The 16,800-nt window shown below is 37.4% G+C and overlaps 1 protein-coding gene across 1 annotated transcript in view; it reads left to right on the top strand.

Moving 5' to 3' along the window:
- OTUD7A (OTU deubiquitinase 7A) overlaps positions 1 to 16,800 on the top strand; it is a 414,523-nt gene that overhangs the window by 194,488 nt on the left and 203,235 nt on the right. Inside the window, exon 3 of the mRNA XM_074236215.1 lies at positions 16,531 to 16,670. The gene's annotated coding sequence lies outside the window, so the exon portion shown is untranslated. The remainder of the gene's footprint in view (positions 1 to 16,530; positions 16,671 to 16,800) is intronic.

Raw genomic sequence — 16,800 nt, 5'->3', positions numbered from 1 at the left:
TCTTTGTCTCTAAACTATATGGACTAAGTCTTATACCTCTTTCAGTAGGCACCAAATAGTGAATGCTTATTTGTTGATTGATTCATTGATGATTTAATTATAAGACTGGCGGGGGGGGGGGGGCGGAGCCAAGATGGCGACAAGAATGGATCTGGTCTTAGGCGCTCTCTTATAAAACTTATAAGCTAAGGACTGTAACTAAATTTTTGAGAGATAGAACCCACAGAGGGACACAAGAGGCAGTTCTCCTACTCAAGGTAACCTGGAAAAGAGCAGAAAGGCTCTGCTCCCCCGGGGTTAGAGGGGTGGCCCATCAGAGGGGTGGCCCGCCAGAGGTGTGGCCTGCCAGAGTGAAAGAACTTCAGCCTCCCAGAGGCAGGCCCAGGGTGCTGGGAGCCGCGGCAGCAGGGGAGTTTCCTGAGCTATGCCCCAGGGAGCACCAGGCACAAATTGGGGGAACAGCAGGGACCTCTGCCAGAGCAAGCACCTGAAGCCCAGCCCTCAAGGCACACAGAGAGCAGCATGGCCACTGCATTCCAGGTCCAGGAAACATAAGCAGGCAGAGTAAGCAGGAGCCCCCAGGTCATGAGCCCATTGAGCGAAGAGAGAGAAACTGCTGAGCTCTGCCCCTGGAACAGGACTCTGGGGCTCTGACCACATTCAGACCCTGATCGCAGTCTAGGCCCCCCACAGAACAGCAGGGACCCCCCCCACCTCAGCCCCATGGCAGAACGGGGCGCATATGGTCATTTACAGACCAGGAGGAAGGACAGAGCCTCACACACTAGACCCTTGTGGGAGTGTCCCAAAAGCTCAGGAAGCACCCCAAAACCAGGCTCAGGCTTGGAAAATGACCAAGCAGAGAAACAAGAGGAACACCATTGAGAGATATTTTGCATATGAGCCCAAGAAGGATCAAAATACTCAGTCTGAAGATGAGGAAGCACAAGCTCCTGCATCCAAAGACTCCAAGAAAAACAGAAATTGGGATCAGGCTATGACAGAGCTCAAAAAAGACTTTGAAAATCAAATGAGGGAGTTAGAAGAAAAACTGGGAAAAGAAATGAGAGAGATGCAGGAAAAACACAAAAATGAAGTCAGCAGCCTAGTCAAGGAAATCCAAAAAAATGCTGAAGAAAATAGCATGCTAAAAATCAGCTTAGGTCAAAAAGTTACTGAGGAGAAGAATGCTTTAAAAAGCAAAACTGGCCAGATGGAAAAAGAGATAAGAAAACTCTCTGAGGAGAACAAATCCTTCAGACAAAGAACAGAACTCAGGGAGATTGATGAATTTATGAGAAAACAGGACTTAATACTTCAAAACCAAAAAAACGAAAAATTAGAAGAAAATGTTAAATATCTCATTGAAAAAACAACTGATATGGAAAACAGACTTAGGAAAGATAATTTAAAAATTATTGGAATACCTGAAAGTCATGATCAGGAAAAGAGCCTTGATATCATTTTCAAAGAATTACTACAGGAAAATTGCCCTGATATTCTAGAAGCAGAGGGCAAAAATAGAAATGGAGAGAATCCACAGATTCCCCTGAGAAAGAGATCCCCAAAAAACCAACCCCCTAGGAATATTATAGCCAAAATCCAGAACTCCCAAGTCAAAGAGAAAATATTACAAGCAGCCAGAAGGACACAGTTCAAATATCATGGAGCTGCAGTCAGGATCACACAGGACTTAGCAGCAGCTACATTGGAAGCTCGTAGGGCTTGGAATATAACATACTGGAAGGCAAAAGAGCTTAGAATGCAGCCAAGAATAAACTACCCAGCAAGGCTGAATGTCCTCTTCCAGGGAAAAAGATGGACTTTCAATGAACCAGGGTAATTTCAAATTTCCCTGTTGGAATGGCCAGAGCTGAACAGAAGGTTTGATCTTCAGATACAGGATTCAGGTGAAGCATGGAGATTGGTGGAGAAGGGGAAAATATGAGGGACTTAATGATGATGAACTGCATGTATTCCTGCATAGAAAGATGACACTGATAATACTTATATGAACCTTCTTACTAAATAGAGCAGATAGAGGGAGCTTTTATAGTTGAAGCACAGGAGAAAGCTGAATTTGAAGATAAAATATGGTGTAAAAATGGAGTCAATGGAAAAAAGTGAAATGTAATGGGAGAAAGAAAGAGGGGAGGGGGAATGGGCCAAGATATTTCATATAATAAGATTTTTCTTTATTACAATGAGCTATTGCAGTGATATGGAAGGGGGAAGGCAAGGGGGGGATGAGGGAATCTTTGCTCTCATCAGAGATTGTTAGGAAAGGAAACCGTATGTATACTCAGTGGGGTATAGGCATCTGGAGTAAGAAGGAGGGGGGGACAGGGGAAGGGGGGGGTGATGTGAGTGATGGAGGAGAGGATAGACCATGGGTGGTGAGTGGTCAGATATAACACATTTTCTTTTTCACTTCTTGTGGGGAGCTGCGATTGGAAGGCCTGTCCAGGACTATAGGGCCAGGTGGATGCTGGGCCTAAGGGGTGGTATGGGGACTCAGGGCCTCTTGGCCCCAGAGCCAAGGATCTTTCTGCTGTACCACTCAGCTACCCTACAGCAGAGTCAGAGTGAAAGGAGAGAGAAAAAATATAGTACATGGTAGTGGAGAAATATGAAAGGAGGGGGTTGCAATCAGCAATGGCAATGGTAGAAAAATATGGAAGTAGCTTTTGTGATGGACTTATCATAAAGAATGTGATCCACCCATGACAGAGTTGTTGGTGTTGGAACAAAGACTCAAGCACATTTATTATTATTATTATTATTATTATTATTATTATTATTATTATGGGGGGAATTCAGGGCAAATGGGGCTGGGTGGCCTGGCTGGGGCCGCATAGCAGGGTGATTGTTGGGTGTCTGAGGCCAGATTTGGACCTGGGTGCTCCTGGCTCAAGGGCCAATGCTCTGTCTGCCACTCAGCCACCCCTACTATTATTACAATTTTATTTTATTTTGGGTCTTTTTTTTCTTCTTTTTTTGGTTTTTGCAGGGCAGTGGGCTTGGGGTGGCTTGCATGTCACATGGCTGGGTGATTGTTGGGTGTACGGGGCCAGATGTGAGCTCGGGTGCTCATGGCTCCAGGACTGGTGCTCCATCCATTGCGCCACCTAGCCATACCTACAATTATCACTATTATTTTTTTAATTTTAATTTTTTTCTTTCCCCTTTATCGCTTAACCGAGTCTATATTTATGGGGGGGTATTTCATTTACTCTTAAACAAGAATATTTTATTAATGTATAAAAAACATTATTTGTGCAAAATGAGAATAAATATTAAATAAAAAAAAAGACTGGCCCCAGCAGTCCCAGGTATATTGAACTGTAGCATTTTACCTACCTTGGAAGCAAAGGAAGTTGCTGCTAAAGAACATTTTCTGTAACAGGATAATCAACCATCCTTATCCAAAACCCTTTGAATGATGTCACCCATAAAAACCAAGTGATGACATTTCTAACATAAAGTACAAATGATTAGACTCCCTATGACTAGAGGAAGGATAATGTGTTTGTGATGCAGGAATCTTGGTTGTGGGAGAAGATGCTTTTTCCTCTAGTCCATGTATTTTTATCTGGTGGTACAAAAGTTGTCTTTACACAATAACTTAGGAATTGTCTTCTAGCTAACAAAATTTGGACCAATATCCCTCTGAGATTCTCATGATAGAAAAAAAATCACAATTCCAAAAACAGGAGTGAATACCATTCACCTTTTAAGATCATGAATAGAAGGTTTTCTTTTGGGAGCCAACTTTTCATTTTAGGTAACATTTCAGGAACTGCAAAATCTCTCCTGTATTTCCACAATCCCTTAATGCCCAAAATTTGGCTATAGAAGCTTCATTTCTGAATTTTTAGACTTTTTTGTTTGATGTCAAAATGTACATTCTCCCTAGGTTGAGTGCTAGTATTTATTTGTCCTTAACTATCATTATCAATGGTACCAACTCACCTGTGAAATAGAAGAGGACAGTACATTGGAATAGAAAACAAAATCCAATAGGTTGTTTACAGAAAAACATATTTGAAACATCAAGTCTCACAAAGCTACATTAAAGGAAGGAAGGAAAATCTTTTATACCTTAGCCGAATACTATAAAACAAAAGTAGTGATTATGATTTCAGTTTAGACAGAAGGAAAAGAGACCATCAAAATGAATAAATAGAACAATTACATTTTGCTGAAAAGGTAATAGATAATGAATTAAATTCAGTACTTAACATATCTACACCAAATGGCATAGTAGCTAAATATAAAAAAGGAAAAAACTAAATGAATTACAAAGGAAAATGGATTATAAAACTACAATAATGGGAGACTTCAATGTATACCTTTTAGATTATCATATTATATTATATTATATTATGTTATGTTATATTATGTTATGTTATATTATATTGTTATGTTATATTATATTATTATACATATATATATAAGATTATATAAATCTTAATCCCTACTTTGCAAAAAAAATAAAACAATATAAAAGTTAAGAACCTAAATGGAATTTTAGAGAAGTTATCTATGATAGACCTGTCAATTGTTGAAAGGGATTAGAAAAAGTATGAATGAGTTTCATATCTTTCCTTGAGACTAGCTTTTTGCTTTAAAGGCACTGACTCAGATAGAGGATAAAAACCATAATATAGAGAGATAAATTTCAATTCTTTTGCAGTTCTTTCAACTTAGTTCCCTTGAGATCCAGTGGGGTCTTACTTTACTTATAAGAAACCATGCTTTTATTAGTTGTGTCTCTCTATAGGAACAGATCATAATCTCCCTATGTCTTAGTAGGTCATCTTTAAAAATCATTACACAATATTCAACCTTTTGGTGTTTAGTTTATCTGAATTTAACTAGATAAATCTTTAGATGAGAGATCTACAGTCAATTGATAGTCTTATACTTGAAGTCTTTCCAACTTAGCATGGCATTGGCCTGAGTTTACACTTAGCAATTATTTATTAAGCCCCATGGCCAAATATTGGGTTAAGTGGTGGGATAAAAAGAAAATGCAAAACCTCTCCCTAACCTCAAGATGCTTATGTTCTAATTGAGGGATGAGTAGATAGCAGCATTGGGATTGGGGAGGATGTGTGGAGTTTCCTGCAGAAGGTGGTGTGTGAGCTGAATATTGAAGAAAATCAGGGTTTCTAAGAGGTAAAGAGGAAGAGAAAAAAAAATATTCCAAATATAGAGGAAATAGATGGTTCAAAGATATTGATATCAAAGATCAAGGGTTTAATTTGAGGGAAAATATTATTGCTGAACTGTACAAGAAGGAATTAATATGTGAGAAGACTGGCAAGAGAGGAAAGAACCAGATTTCAAAAAATGATCAATACCCCACTACAGAATTTATATTTGATTCTGAGGGTAGAGTAAGCTAGTGGAGTTTACTGAGTATAATGGTGATGTGGTCAGACTTTTGCTTTAGGAAAATCACATTTTGATTTGTGTGGAAGATCAATTATAGTGTAGAAAGACCAGAGACAAGGAGAACACTTTCTAGGTTAGGGAGGTGGTAGTGGCTTTTTGAATGGGGACAGAGATATATCCAAGAGATGTTGTGGAGAGAGAAATGATATGATTTGTCAAATGATTGAAAATGTAGGCAGGGTGAGAGTCAAGAACTGAGAGTGATACTGAGGCTACAAATCTGGGTGACTGGAAGATGGGACTGCTTTTGATAGTAATAGAGAAGTTCTGAGGAGAGGTGCTTTTGGAAGGAAAGGATAAGAATTCTATGTATCACAGTGAGCCTCTAGAGAATGACTTTAGTGAAGGGTCTTAAGTTTAACTGGAGGTCATACTGTGGACATAACGGATTCATACACAATAGCTAACAGTATTTTGAGTGAGTGATAAATATAAATATCATGAACCTCAAAGTAAAGAGAGATTACTGTGTTATGAAGGAAGAGAGAAAAAATGGAAATTGGCTATGGGAAGCAACTAATGGTGAAACTCCTGTTGATAAGCTTTCTCTACTTTGACAAAATTGTCCTAAGAAATTAAGCATCATCTATCATCAGGACAATGATAAAGCAGGATTTAAGGAAAATTAATCTGTCAGTAGTATTGGGACACATAAACTGAGCTAGAGTCAGGAAAAATCCCTAGAGAAGATCCTATACTCTAGTTTTAATTTTCCCTTCCTTGATTACTGATTAGTTTGGGTTTTTCATGATGGGGGGGGAAGAAGAAATACTATAAATAAAAAGTGGAAATAGGTAGGGAATCTATTGGAAAACCTCGGAAGGCACACCTAGCTTGAAGTTTATGCCATTGCATTGACCCCAACTTTATAAGGTGTTCTTCGCTTTAGACAATTTTTCCATGGATTTATCAGCACTGTGACTGTGACTTTTCTTGATCTTACCTCAGAAGTTGTGGTTTTGGTACTGAATCCTCCCTTGGCATTTAAAAATACATACATATACATATACATATACATATACATATACATATACATATACATATACATATACATATGCATTTTTATTTTCATTTTCATAATAGTAGAATAAGAAAAGATGATTACACATGAAATTGCAAAGCTATTTTGTTCAACTTGCTATTTTAAATATATAATAAAGTTGTCATGCAATTTTATTTTTCCCCTTTTTTCTTTTTCCCTTTAGAGACAGCAACTCTTAGATACAACTATGTGTGTGTATATAGATAGAGATAAATACTAAAATCATTCCATACATACTTCTATTTATCAGTTGTTTTCTTCAGATGAAGATAACATCATAACATCTTCCTTCACAGGATATTTGTAGTTAATTTGGGTTTTTATAATAGTCAAAATATCTTAGTCACTCAAAGTTGTTCTTCTTGTTCTTCTCACATTTGCTCTTCACAGAAGCACTCTGCAGCCCTAGACTTTCTTCTATTTAATTGACCCATTTTTTCTGGCCCCTGAGTTTGCTTTTTTTTTATTCAAAGCTTTTCTTCTACTAACTCCATCAGAAAAGCTTACCTGCAGTTGACTACTTCCAGGACTGAGTCCAATTGGCAGAACAGGAGAATATTATGAAAGCACCAGCTTTGGTTTTGGGGGCATAGTTTTAACCCACTTGAAAGTAATGGAGTGGAACGGAAATTCCTTAAAGAAGAAAAAGAATGTTTATCTGATTTCTCATTTGCTTTACCTCAAAAACTACAAATAATTATAAAAGGACTAAATTTTTCACCCTTTCCCCCCATTTGATCATTTCTCATTTTGAAAGTCATATTGACTGACCAATATGATGATCTAAGATGGTTCCAAAAGATTCAAGATGAAATCCAGTACCCACAAAGAGCTTACATTCTAGTTAGCAAAATAAGACTAATATATATGTATATGTATATAATAATAGAAGTGAATATAAATTATATGTTAAATTCTGAGGCACAAGACTATAAATTACAGAAGAGTTCACATTAGAGACTTCAATGTGGGCCTTGAAGCAGAAATGTGCATGGCAAATGGACCAGCTTGATTATAAGAGAGGATTAAAGTTAGGCTCAATTTACAGAGAAAAAATTAAAACAATTTAATTTGAACACTTGAGTTGCCTGATCAATCAGTAGTCAGCTTCATCAGAAATTTTAACTTTGTGACCTATAGGCATCAGACAATGCTTTTTTCTTTTGCTATCTTCCCATCATATTGTACTATAAAGTATATTGTTTTGCACTTTGGTTCCAAATTTTTTCGCTTTGACTTTGAGCTTATGAAGAATTGTCCGCAACCTTATTTTCATTTTCACCTTAGGGAAACTCTAAGGAATAAGGATGAAGAACTTCATCCAGGCAGCTACCTCTAGGCTGTCTTCTAAGCAGCTGTTGGATTTTGTTATTTTACTGGCCCTACTTTGCACCATTTTGTTGTTTTTCAGTTATTTAAATCATGTATGACTCTTTTTTTTTGCAAGGCAGTGGGGTTAAGGGGCTTGTGTAAGACCACACAGCTAGGTAATTATTAAGTGTCTGAGGCGGGATTTGAACTCAGGTCATCCTGACTCCAGGGCTGGTGCTCTTTCCACTGCATCACCTAGCCTCCCCCATGTATGACTCTTTGTGGCCCCATTTGAGGCTTTCTTGGCACTGGAATGGTTTACCATTTCCTTCTCTAGCTCATTTTACAGATGAAGAAATTGAGGCAAATAGGAATAGGTACTTTGAAGCCCTAATCTTTCCCATTTCAGTCATCCAGAGGATGCTCCAGATGTGTATTTCATTTCTATCTTAACTATTGACATATTTTTTTCTAAGAGTTATATTGTTCTACTTCTCTGTGAAAGAAAATAAAGAGTAGCATCTCAATAGTTTCCCTTTACTTTAATGCACCTCATACCAAGAAACTTCCATAATGAACAGCTTGTAATTGTTGTAGACCCTTATTTCTAGTCCTTCTTTTAAAGTCATAGGAAATTGTGTTCAAGAAGCATTATATTTAGTCGCTCAGATGAAGTATAATAAAATGTTCCTTTTGTTCTTTTGGATTATATTGCCACCAGCATTACTGAATATAATCCAGCCGCGTTCTTTCATTTTGAAAACTATAATAGCCTAATATGAGCCATTTGTATTTTAGAATCCATTGTTCCTTCCCTTACTGAAGCGAGTATGAACCATTAGTCTTTTCTTTAGCTTTGGCTGATGGACTTTGTCCATGCTTCATGTTCTCGAGTTTGTTTTTCAATCAATAGCAATTTTCTAGCATTTCTACCTAGGAGAAGTTCTGATTTGAAGGCTATTTATTTGACTCCATCCTTGCTGACCTTTACATAACATGTTGTCATTGCTGTTTTTTAATGAATTTAATGAATTAAATCCTGCAACTAATAGCACTGATATATTCAGTCCTGCAGTGCTTAATCTTTATATGGTGACTTGGTTTTTAAAAAAAAAAGTAGTCTTTTTTCAGAATTTAGTGAGGATCTCCTGGAAATTTGCTTCTGTGGTGTGGCCTTGACTGCTTTGTATAAACCAGAAAGAAAATAGCACCAGTAACAGTCCTGACATGGTGAGATGAAAATCTAAGCAAAAAAGCAGACCTTCCCTAGGGTATTGTGGTTTTTGTGCTTCCCAAAAATGGCATGTTATATTTCACTTTTTCAACAAACCATTATTTCATTGGTGTGAGTATAGAATTTTATAGAATGATTTAGAGTAAAAGGGACATCAGACTTCATCTGGTCCAGCCCCCTTATTTAACTGGAAACTAAGTCAAAGAGAGGTTAAGTGATTCAACCTTTGCTCAAGGTCACATAGGTAGTAAGTGGCAGAAAAAAGATTTTAACCTAGGTTTTCTGACTACAAATCAATTCTTTTTTCCATTACATCATACTCTCTCCACTAATTCTATAAATTGATAGATAAGCATTTAAATTTTAGGGGGCCACAGACTCATCCCCCTTTGGACAACCTGGTAATGAACCTCAGGTAATGAATCTTTTCCCTCCTGGAGGCTTGGTTTTCAGGTAAGAGACATATACCAGGTCCATACTGGCAGCCTTGCTAACTTGGTGATGTCATACAGAGCTTGGGGTCTTTTGAACCAAGTTTTAAGAATCCAGGGTCATATCTATTGGCATAAAAGGATGAAGTGTCCCAGTTGGAGACAATCATTATGCAAATGAAAGTTTTTTATTGTAATATTTCCTTTTTCTCTTATAATTCTTAGATGACATTATCCTGTTAAAATCATCTATTCTTTAATACCTACATTTTTATTTTTTAAATAGATAGCAATAATAGCAACATTTATAAAAAATTAATATCTGCCAATCACTTTACATAAATTATCTAATTTGATTCTCACAACAATCCTGCAAGATAGATGCGATTATTATCCCCTTTTTAAAAATGAGGAAACTGAGGCACAGAGAAGTTAAGTGACTTGTCCACATATGGCTAGTACATGTCCATAACAGGATTAGAAAATTATAAAGTAAATCAGCCTAGCAACCCCATGAAAGAGTCTTGTGATAATCTTTGTTTTTTCTTCTCCACCATAACCTATTTGTTTTGCAGTGGAAGTGATCTTGGGGTCTCAAAGACTGTCAGTCTAATAAAAACTCTGGTCTTCTAGATCCTACCAAATTAGGAAGGCTTCCATTATGATCCTAGTAAGGGAATTAGCCATCTATTATCCACACAAGTCAATTAAGTGCAGAGATGTTCAACATATTGGTCATCATAGATGAATGGTTTTAACAATGTAACCAAGATCAAAAGAAATGTGGTAAATTGGGAAAAGATCTTTACAACTAATGATTCTGACAAAGGACTCATTTCTAAAATATACAGAGAACTGAGTCATATTTTTAAAACAAAAAGCCATTCCCCAATTGACAAATGGTCAAAGGATATGCAAAGGCAATTTAGAGATGAGGAGATCAAAGTAATCCATAGCCATATGAAAAAATGCTCTAAATCATTAATTATTAGAGAAATGCAAATTAAAGCTTCCCTGAGGTACCACCTCACACCTCTCAGATTGGCCAGTATGACCAGGAAGGATAATGATCATTGTTGGAAGGGATGTGGGAAATCTGGGACACTATTATACTGTTGGTGGAACTTACCCAACCCTTCTGGAGAGCTATTTGGAACTATGCCCAAAGGGCAACAAAAATGTACATACCCTTTGACCCAGCAATACCACTACTGGGTCTATACCCTGAAGAAATGAGGGAAAAGGGTAAAAACATTACTTGTACAAAAAGATTTATAGCAGCCCTGTTTGTGGTGGCAAAGAATTGGAAATCCAGTAAATGTCCTTCAATTGGGGAATGGCTTAGCAAACTGTGGTATATGTATGTCATGGAACACTATTGTTCTATTAGAAGCCAGGAGGGACGGGATTTCAGGGAAACCTGGAGGGATTTGCATGAACTGATGCTGAGTGAGATGAGCAGAACCAGAAAAACACTGTACACCCTAACAGCAACATGGGGTGATGTTCAAGCTTGAAGGACTTGCTCATTCCATCAGTGAAACAATCGGGAACAATTTTGGGCTGTCTGCAAAGAAGTGCCATCTGTATCCAGATAAGGAGCTGTGGAGTTTGAACAAAGTACAAGGACTATTCCCTTTAATTTAGAAAAAAAAACAGATAGCTTATTGTCTGATCTTGTTACCTCTTAGACTTCTCTTTAAGGATATGATTTCTCTTTCATCACACCCAATTTGGATCAAGGTACAACATGGAAACAAAAAACAAATAAATGAATGGTTTTATCCATAGAAATTTATGGATCCTTTCATGGAGCAAAGTTTTTACACCATTAAAATCATGGCTGTATAGAAGTTTTCCTGAGGGAAATGCTGTTGTTTTATAAAGTGAGGCTCTTCAGGTTGTTGATTGATATTGGTGATACCAGACTATTCTGTTTGGGTCTCTGCTATTAAAAGTTAACTACAATATTCATGGGACTAATGAATTAGTCTAGATGGTAGTGATACTTCCCCTTCCTCTTTTTGGACTTAAGCCTGACATCCAATTTGTATTACATGATTATAGCTCTAGAGCTAGCCGGAACCTCAGAAGTCCAACTCATCCAGGCCCCTCATTTTACAGATGAGGCCGATAAGTGGGATGGGGATAAAGTTAGAATTGGACTCAGGAGGACCTAAATTAAAATCTGCCTTGTATACGTGCTAATCATGTGATCCTGAGTATCTCAGTATAATAGGTATAATAATGGCATTTTTTATGGGCTTTCTGTGAGAATCAAGTGAGATAATATAGCTAAAGCACTTTATAAACTTTAAAGTGCTACATAAATTTTATCTACTGTCATGGAAATACACAAGACTCTAGAGAGTTAGATGAATTGTCCATATTTTTATGGGAATAAGTATTCTGCCTCCTGAGCTCTTCATAGTGTCAGAACATAGTGCCTTATTCTAGAGTCCCAGAATCTTACAGAACTAGTGAATGCATTTAAGACCTCATCCCACCCCAGCATTTGAACTCATCCCACCCCACCCCAGGTCTCCTCATTCCTAGGTCCTATGTTCTGGCCCTTAAATAGCAACTTATGTGTTTTACTAACTAGAAGAGCAGGGAAGACAAATGTGAATGATTGCTAATGACTTCTGTTGTCCTAAGGCACAGACAAATTCTCCACAAGGCAGCCTAAGCATTTAACTAAAATCCTTGGCTCCTAAACATAAGGTTGTTTAGGCCCCCCTGGAGAACACAACTTCTTTGGCAAATGCTCTCTCTATCTCTCTCTCTCTCCTCTTTCTTTATTCTCTGTTTTTCTCTTTTAGTGCTAATTAAAAAAATGATTGCCCTGCATGTTTATGTAGTGCTTTATGGTTCTCAAAATCCCTTGATATGTTTTCCACATATATTTTAAATATACATTTCTTTTGAACCTTATCATAATCCTATTAATTGGATAGCAGGACAAGTACAAAAGTGGGGTAGTGGAAAGAAGACTGGATTTGGCAGCAGAAGCCTGGAATTCAAATCCTCATTCCAAAAACTTAATTTTATATATAACAATGGGAAAATAGACTTTATGGAGAATAACTGCCTATCATAGGGGCTTGCAATTTATGAAAGAGCTTTATAAATCTTAAACTTCAATAAAAATGGCAGAGTTATTATTATTTTCCTCGTATTGTAGATAAAAGAAACCGAAGCTCAGGGCTTAAGTGCTGTGGCTCAAAATCACACAGCTGTCATTAGAGGCAGAGCCAAGACTCCAACCTTTAATCTTCTGTCTCTAAATCAAGTGTTCTTTTCACTGATTTTTCTGAACTTAGTGGAGCATGGATTATCTAGGAACTGGTCAAGGCTAGGAGTGGGTGAATATGATTTAGAACCTAGTTAGGGACATTGGGGGAGACTGTGCTTTGTCTTCCCTGTGTGGCCATTCAGCATGACATTGCTCAGCTACTGTCAACATGGCCAGTATGTTATGTAATGCTGACCTGTGATATCCCACACCTGCCTGTTTCTTTCCACGGGCCTTAGTGAAGAGACCTAGTCTCTCTCCATCTGTCCTTCACACATGGTTTTAGATGTTCCTAATAGGCTGCCAGCTACTTATGCAATCTATGATAGACTCAGCCCCAGGGAAGGGCTGCCATGATCTCAGTCAATGCTTCCTCAGCGCTTGGAATTAATCATTCTGTTGTCGGTTTCCTGCCTGTTTTTCTTCCGGCATCACTGTAACGTTGGTATTACATCACCTACCCTGCATTGGTAATAGGTGATTAAGGTAGTTCAATTTGACAAAAGGCAGAATCTTACCTCTCACCTAATGCCTTGGCATGAAATAATTGAATTGTATATGTTTTCATTAAAAATTTAAAAAAGATAATCTTGGGAGACAGGATATGAGAGCTATCCTAAGTTTTGTTATGATGTAGCATTTATTGTCAACCCCCTAGACTAACCAATAAGAAAGAATTTTTCTAGGTTAATGAACATGGAGCAGGTTACAACTGCAATTAAAGAAGAAGAACGACAGGAACAGCCCTTGAACACACACATATAAGACATAATCTCCTGGTCATTGCCTCCTGGTCCTTGTCCTAACTCTGACTGCTACTTAGGGTCCAGTTATTATGGTTCTCCTTTCTTAGATCCTGTCTTCCTTGATAAATCCTCATGGGTGATGGGTCACTTTCTCTACTGATTCAAATCCACATCCTCTGTGTTAACTACCCTTTCCCCTCACATGGTATGTCACTACCCTGTCACTCTCCCCTAACTGTTTTTTCCAGGTGAAAGTATTTCTACTTCTAGTTCTACCACAGAACCCATTCAAGACTATTTAATTAAAAGCTAGCAATATAGGAAATTGTCACATAATCTGTAGAAGGCTAGGTCAGTAATTTCTCCCTACCAGTTGGTTTGTAATATAGCTCTCATACCTGTCATGTGGGAAAATATTTATCTATTTCAGGCAGTCTTGTTTTTGTTAACATTCACAATAACAAAACTTTCAAAGAACAAAAGCACTACTGTGTATTGTTCCTGTGATAATCAATGCTGACATCCGAAAAGAAAATCTCATTTTATACCTGATTCTAGAAGTCCCTCCACAATCTGGTCCCAATTTTCCTTTCCAATCTTATCTCCTAATACTCCTGTATAAGAGGGTCTCTGACCCTCTTTGGCCATACTTGTTTACTCCCTGAACCTTAGCTATACCTTAGATTTTACTTCTTTTCTGTTGTTCACATTATTCCTCACACCAACTCTTTTTCACTCTGTCTACCTGAATTCCATCTTCTCTTCAAGGGTTAAATCAAATGCCACCTCTCTCCATGAAACTTTAAGTATCTCATCCCACAATGTTCTGTATTTATTCTTAACTATACTTGAGACTTTAAAGACTATAAATTTTATAAATTTAATTACAAAAGTTAATCTTTTCATGTATTTGTTTTATTTCCTTAAATAGATAGAAAACTCCATTAAGGAAGAAACTAGACCTTATTCATCTTTGTATCTCCTATAATGTCTTGTCCACAATAATCATTCAAATGGTGTTGATTGATTGTACTACTTTTTAGATCATCTTTGCCAAAAGGCTCTCTGAAATCTGCCCATAAAAATTCATTCTATCATTCAACAAGTTCCCAGTATTGCCAAGCAGTAGAGATACAAAAGACAAGAATGAAACAGATTTTACTTCAAAGCTAACTTTGGAGAAAAACAATGTGTACTCAAATAACTAAATGCAAAATATATACAAGGTAATTTCAGGAGAGGAAGAAGTCACTAATTTAGCAGAAGATGTTTGTGCTTCATTTTCGAAGAAAACCATGACATTAGAGAGGTGATACCATGTCATTCCAGTGAATTGGGTTTGAGTTGGGGTGGGGGGCGCACAGAATTGTGGTAAGTCATCAGCCTTATTTTATCCTTCAGCAACATCTGGGTCCAGTGGCCAGTTATTAATGAGAACAACTAGAGATGGCCCTGAATGCAAGGCAATCGGGGTTAAGTCTCTTGCCCAAGGTCACATAGCTAAAAGAGTCAAGGGACTGAAGTCACATTTGAACTGGGGTCCTGCTGACTCCAGGGCTGGTGTTCTATCCTCTGTAACACCCAGCTGCCCCTAGGGCATAGGGTTTATATTCTCTGGGGATAGTGTTAGGTAGAACCTTGGAGGAAACTAGAAATTGCAAGAGGTGGATTTCAAAAGGAAGTGATTTCAAGGAACAGACAATATAGATAAAGGAATAGAGGCAAAAGTGCAGTACTGTAAATAGCAAACATACTAGCATGTAGTCCAGATGGGGAGTAATGCATATGACTTACAGGACCAGACTGTCAGAATCTTTAAATGCCAAAAAGAAATGTATTTTTTTTATCATAAAAGCAAAAGAATAAATTGCTGAGAACCTGAAGACTCCAGGTCTAGATAGTGAACCTTTGAAATAGATGCACATTTATTCTTTGCCGCCCTTCCTCCAATCTCAAAAACAAACCCCGTTTATTTTAGGATGATTGTTCCTTCTAGCTATCTTTCCCTCTCTTGCTTTCCTGCCCTGCTGGGTTCTCACTGTATAAGAAGCACTTTTCTTTTACATAAATAGGAACATAAATTTAGAGTTAGATAGGACCTTAGAGATTATCTAGTACAATTCCCTCATTTTACAGATGAGAAAACTCAGGCCCAGGAAATTATAGTGATTTGCCCAATGTTACTTTTCTGTAACAAAACAAAGATTTGAAGTAAACCAGTTAATCAGCAAGCCTTTATGAAGAAGCCTTTCCTGTATGGCAGGCACTATGTGAGGGGGCTAGTCCATAGGCTCCAACTACAGTACAGTACAGTACTTCCCATTGTAGCATAATACCTCTGGTATACTCCTGGAATAACCAGTATATTAAAACTTGCCTTCAGGAATAATGGCTATATGAAGTAGTCCTAGGGAAAAAAAGGAATTATTATGTTCAATAGCTCTCAATATGGAATGTGTGTTCACTTAGTCTGAAATATGTTTTTAATCCTTGTAGTGTATCTACTTTATAAAATAGTGTAACATCAGAATTTGATTTCATTCGGGGCCTGAATCTCTTTCAACAGGTTTCATTGAGTCTGACTCTGAACAATAGAATCACTTGAATAAGTTTCTGTATTTTAAAAGACATTTAACATTGAAACAGCTGATACCTTTTGACATCTGGATGAATTTAAAAATAAAAGGACTCTTATTTTGTGAAGGGGGAGTTGAATTGATAAATTCTTCATCTTGGGGTGGCTAGGTGGCATAGTGGATAAAGCACCGGCCTTGGAGTCAGGAGAACCTGGGTTCAAATCCGGTCTCAGACACTTAATAATTACCTAGCTGTGTGGCCTTGGGCAAGCCACTTAAACCCCATTTGCCTTGCAAAAACTTAGAAAAATGAAAAAAAATTCTTCATCTTGATGCCAACAGGTTTTTTATTTTATTTTTAATTTTCAAAATTATTTTTGATTGCAGTGTTTAATGTTAATTTAGTATGCTCTCTTATTTTTTTCCCCTTTTCAGAATTCTCAGGGGTTGTGATATCACACCACACATTTTATTGTGGCAAAAATGGACTATTTTCAACAGTGGAAAGTACCATGTTGACAAAGCATAATTCTTGACTGCCACATGCCTCCAGAAGACGTTGAAGTCTGTTAAAAGTAAGTCAAATGGATAATTTGTAGATGATTTGTGAACAGTAAGTAAGCACCGTTATATTGGGAACTCATGTTAGAAACTGTAATTAGGCTACAATAACTAATTATTGGTGCTATGATCAAATTATCATGA

Source organism: Macrotis lagotis, chromosome 4, assembly GCF_037893015.1.
Source record: "Macrotis lagotis isolate mMagLag1 chromosome 4, bilby.v1.9.chrom.fasta, whole genome shotgun sequence".
Lineage (NCBI taxonomy): Eukaryota > Metazoa > Chordata > Mammalia > Peramelemorphia > Peramelidae > Macrotis > Macrotis lagotis.
Note: the sequence above shows the minus strand (reverse complement) of the source record. Positions and strands in the feature narration are given on the sequence as shown.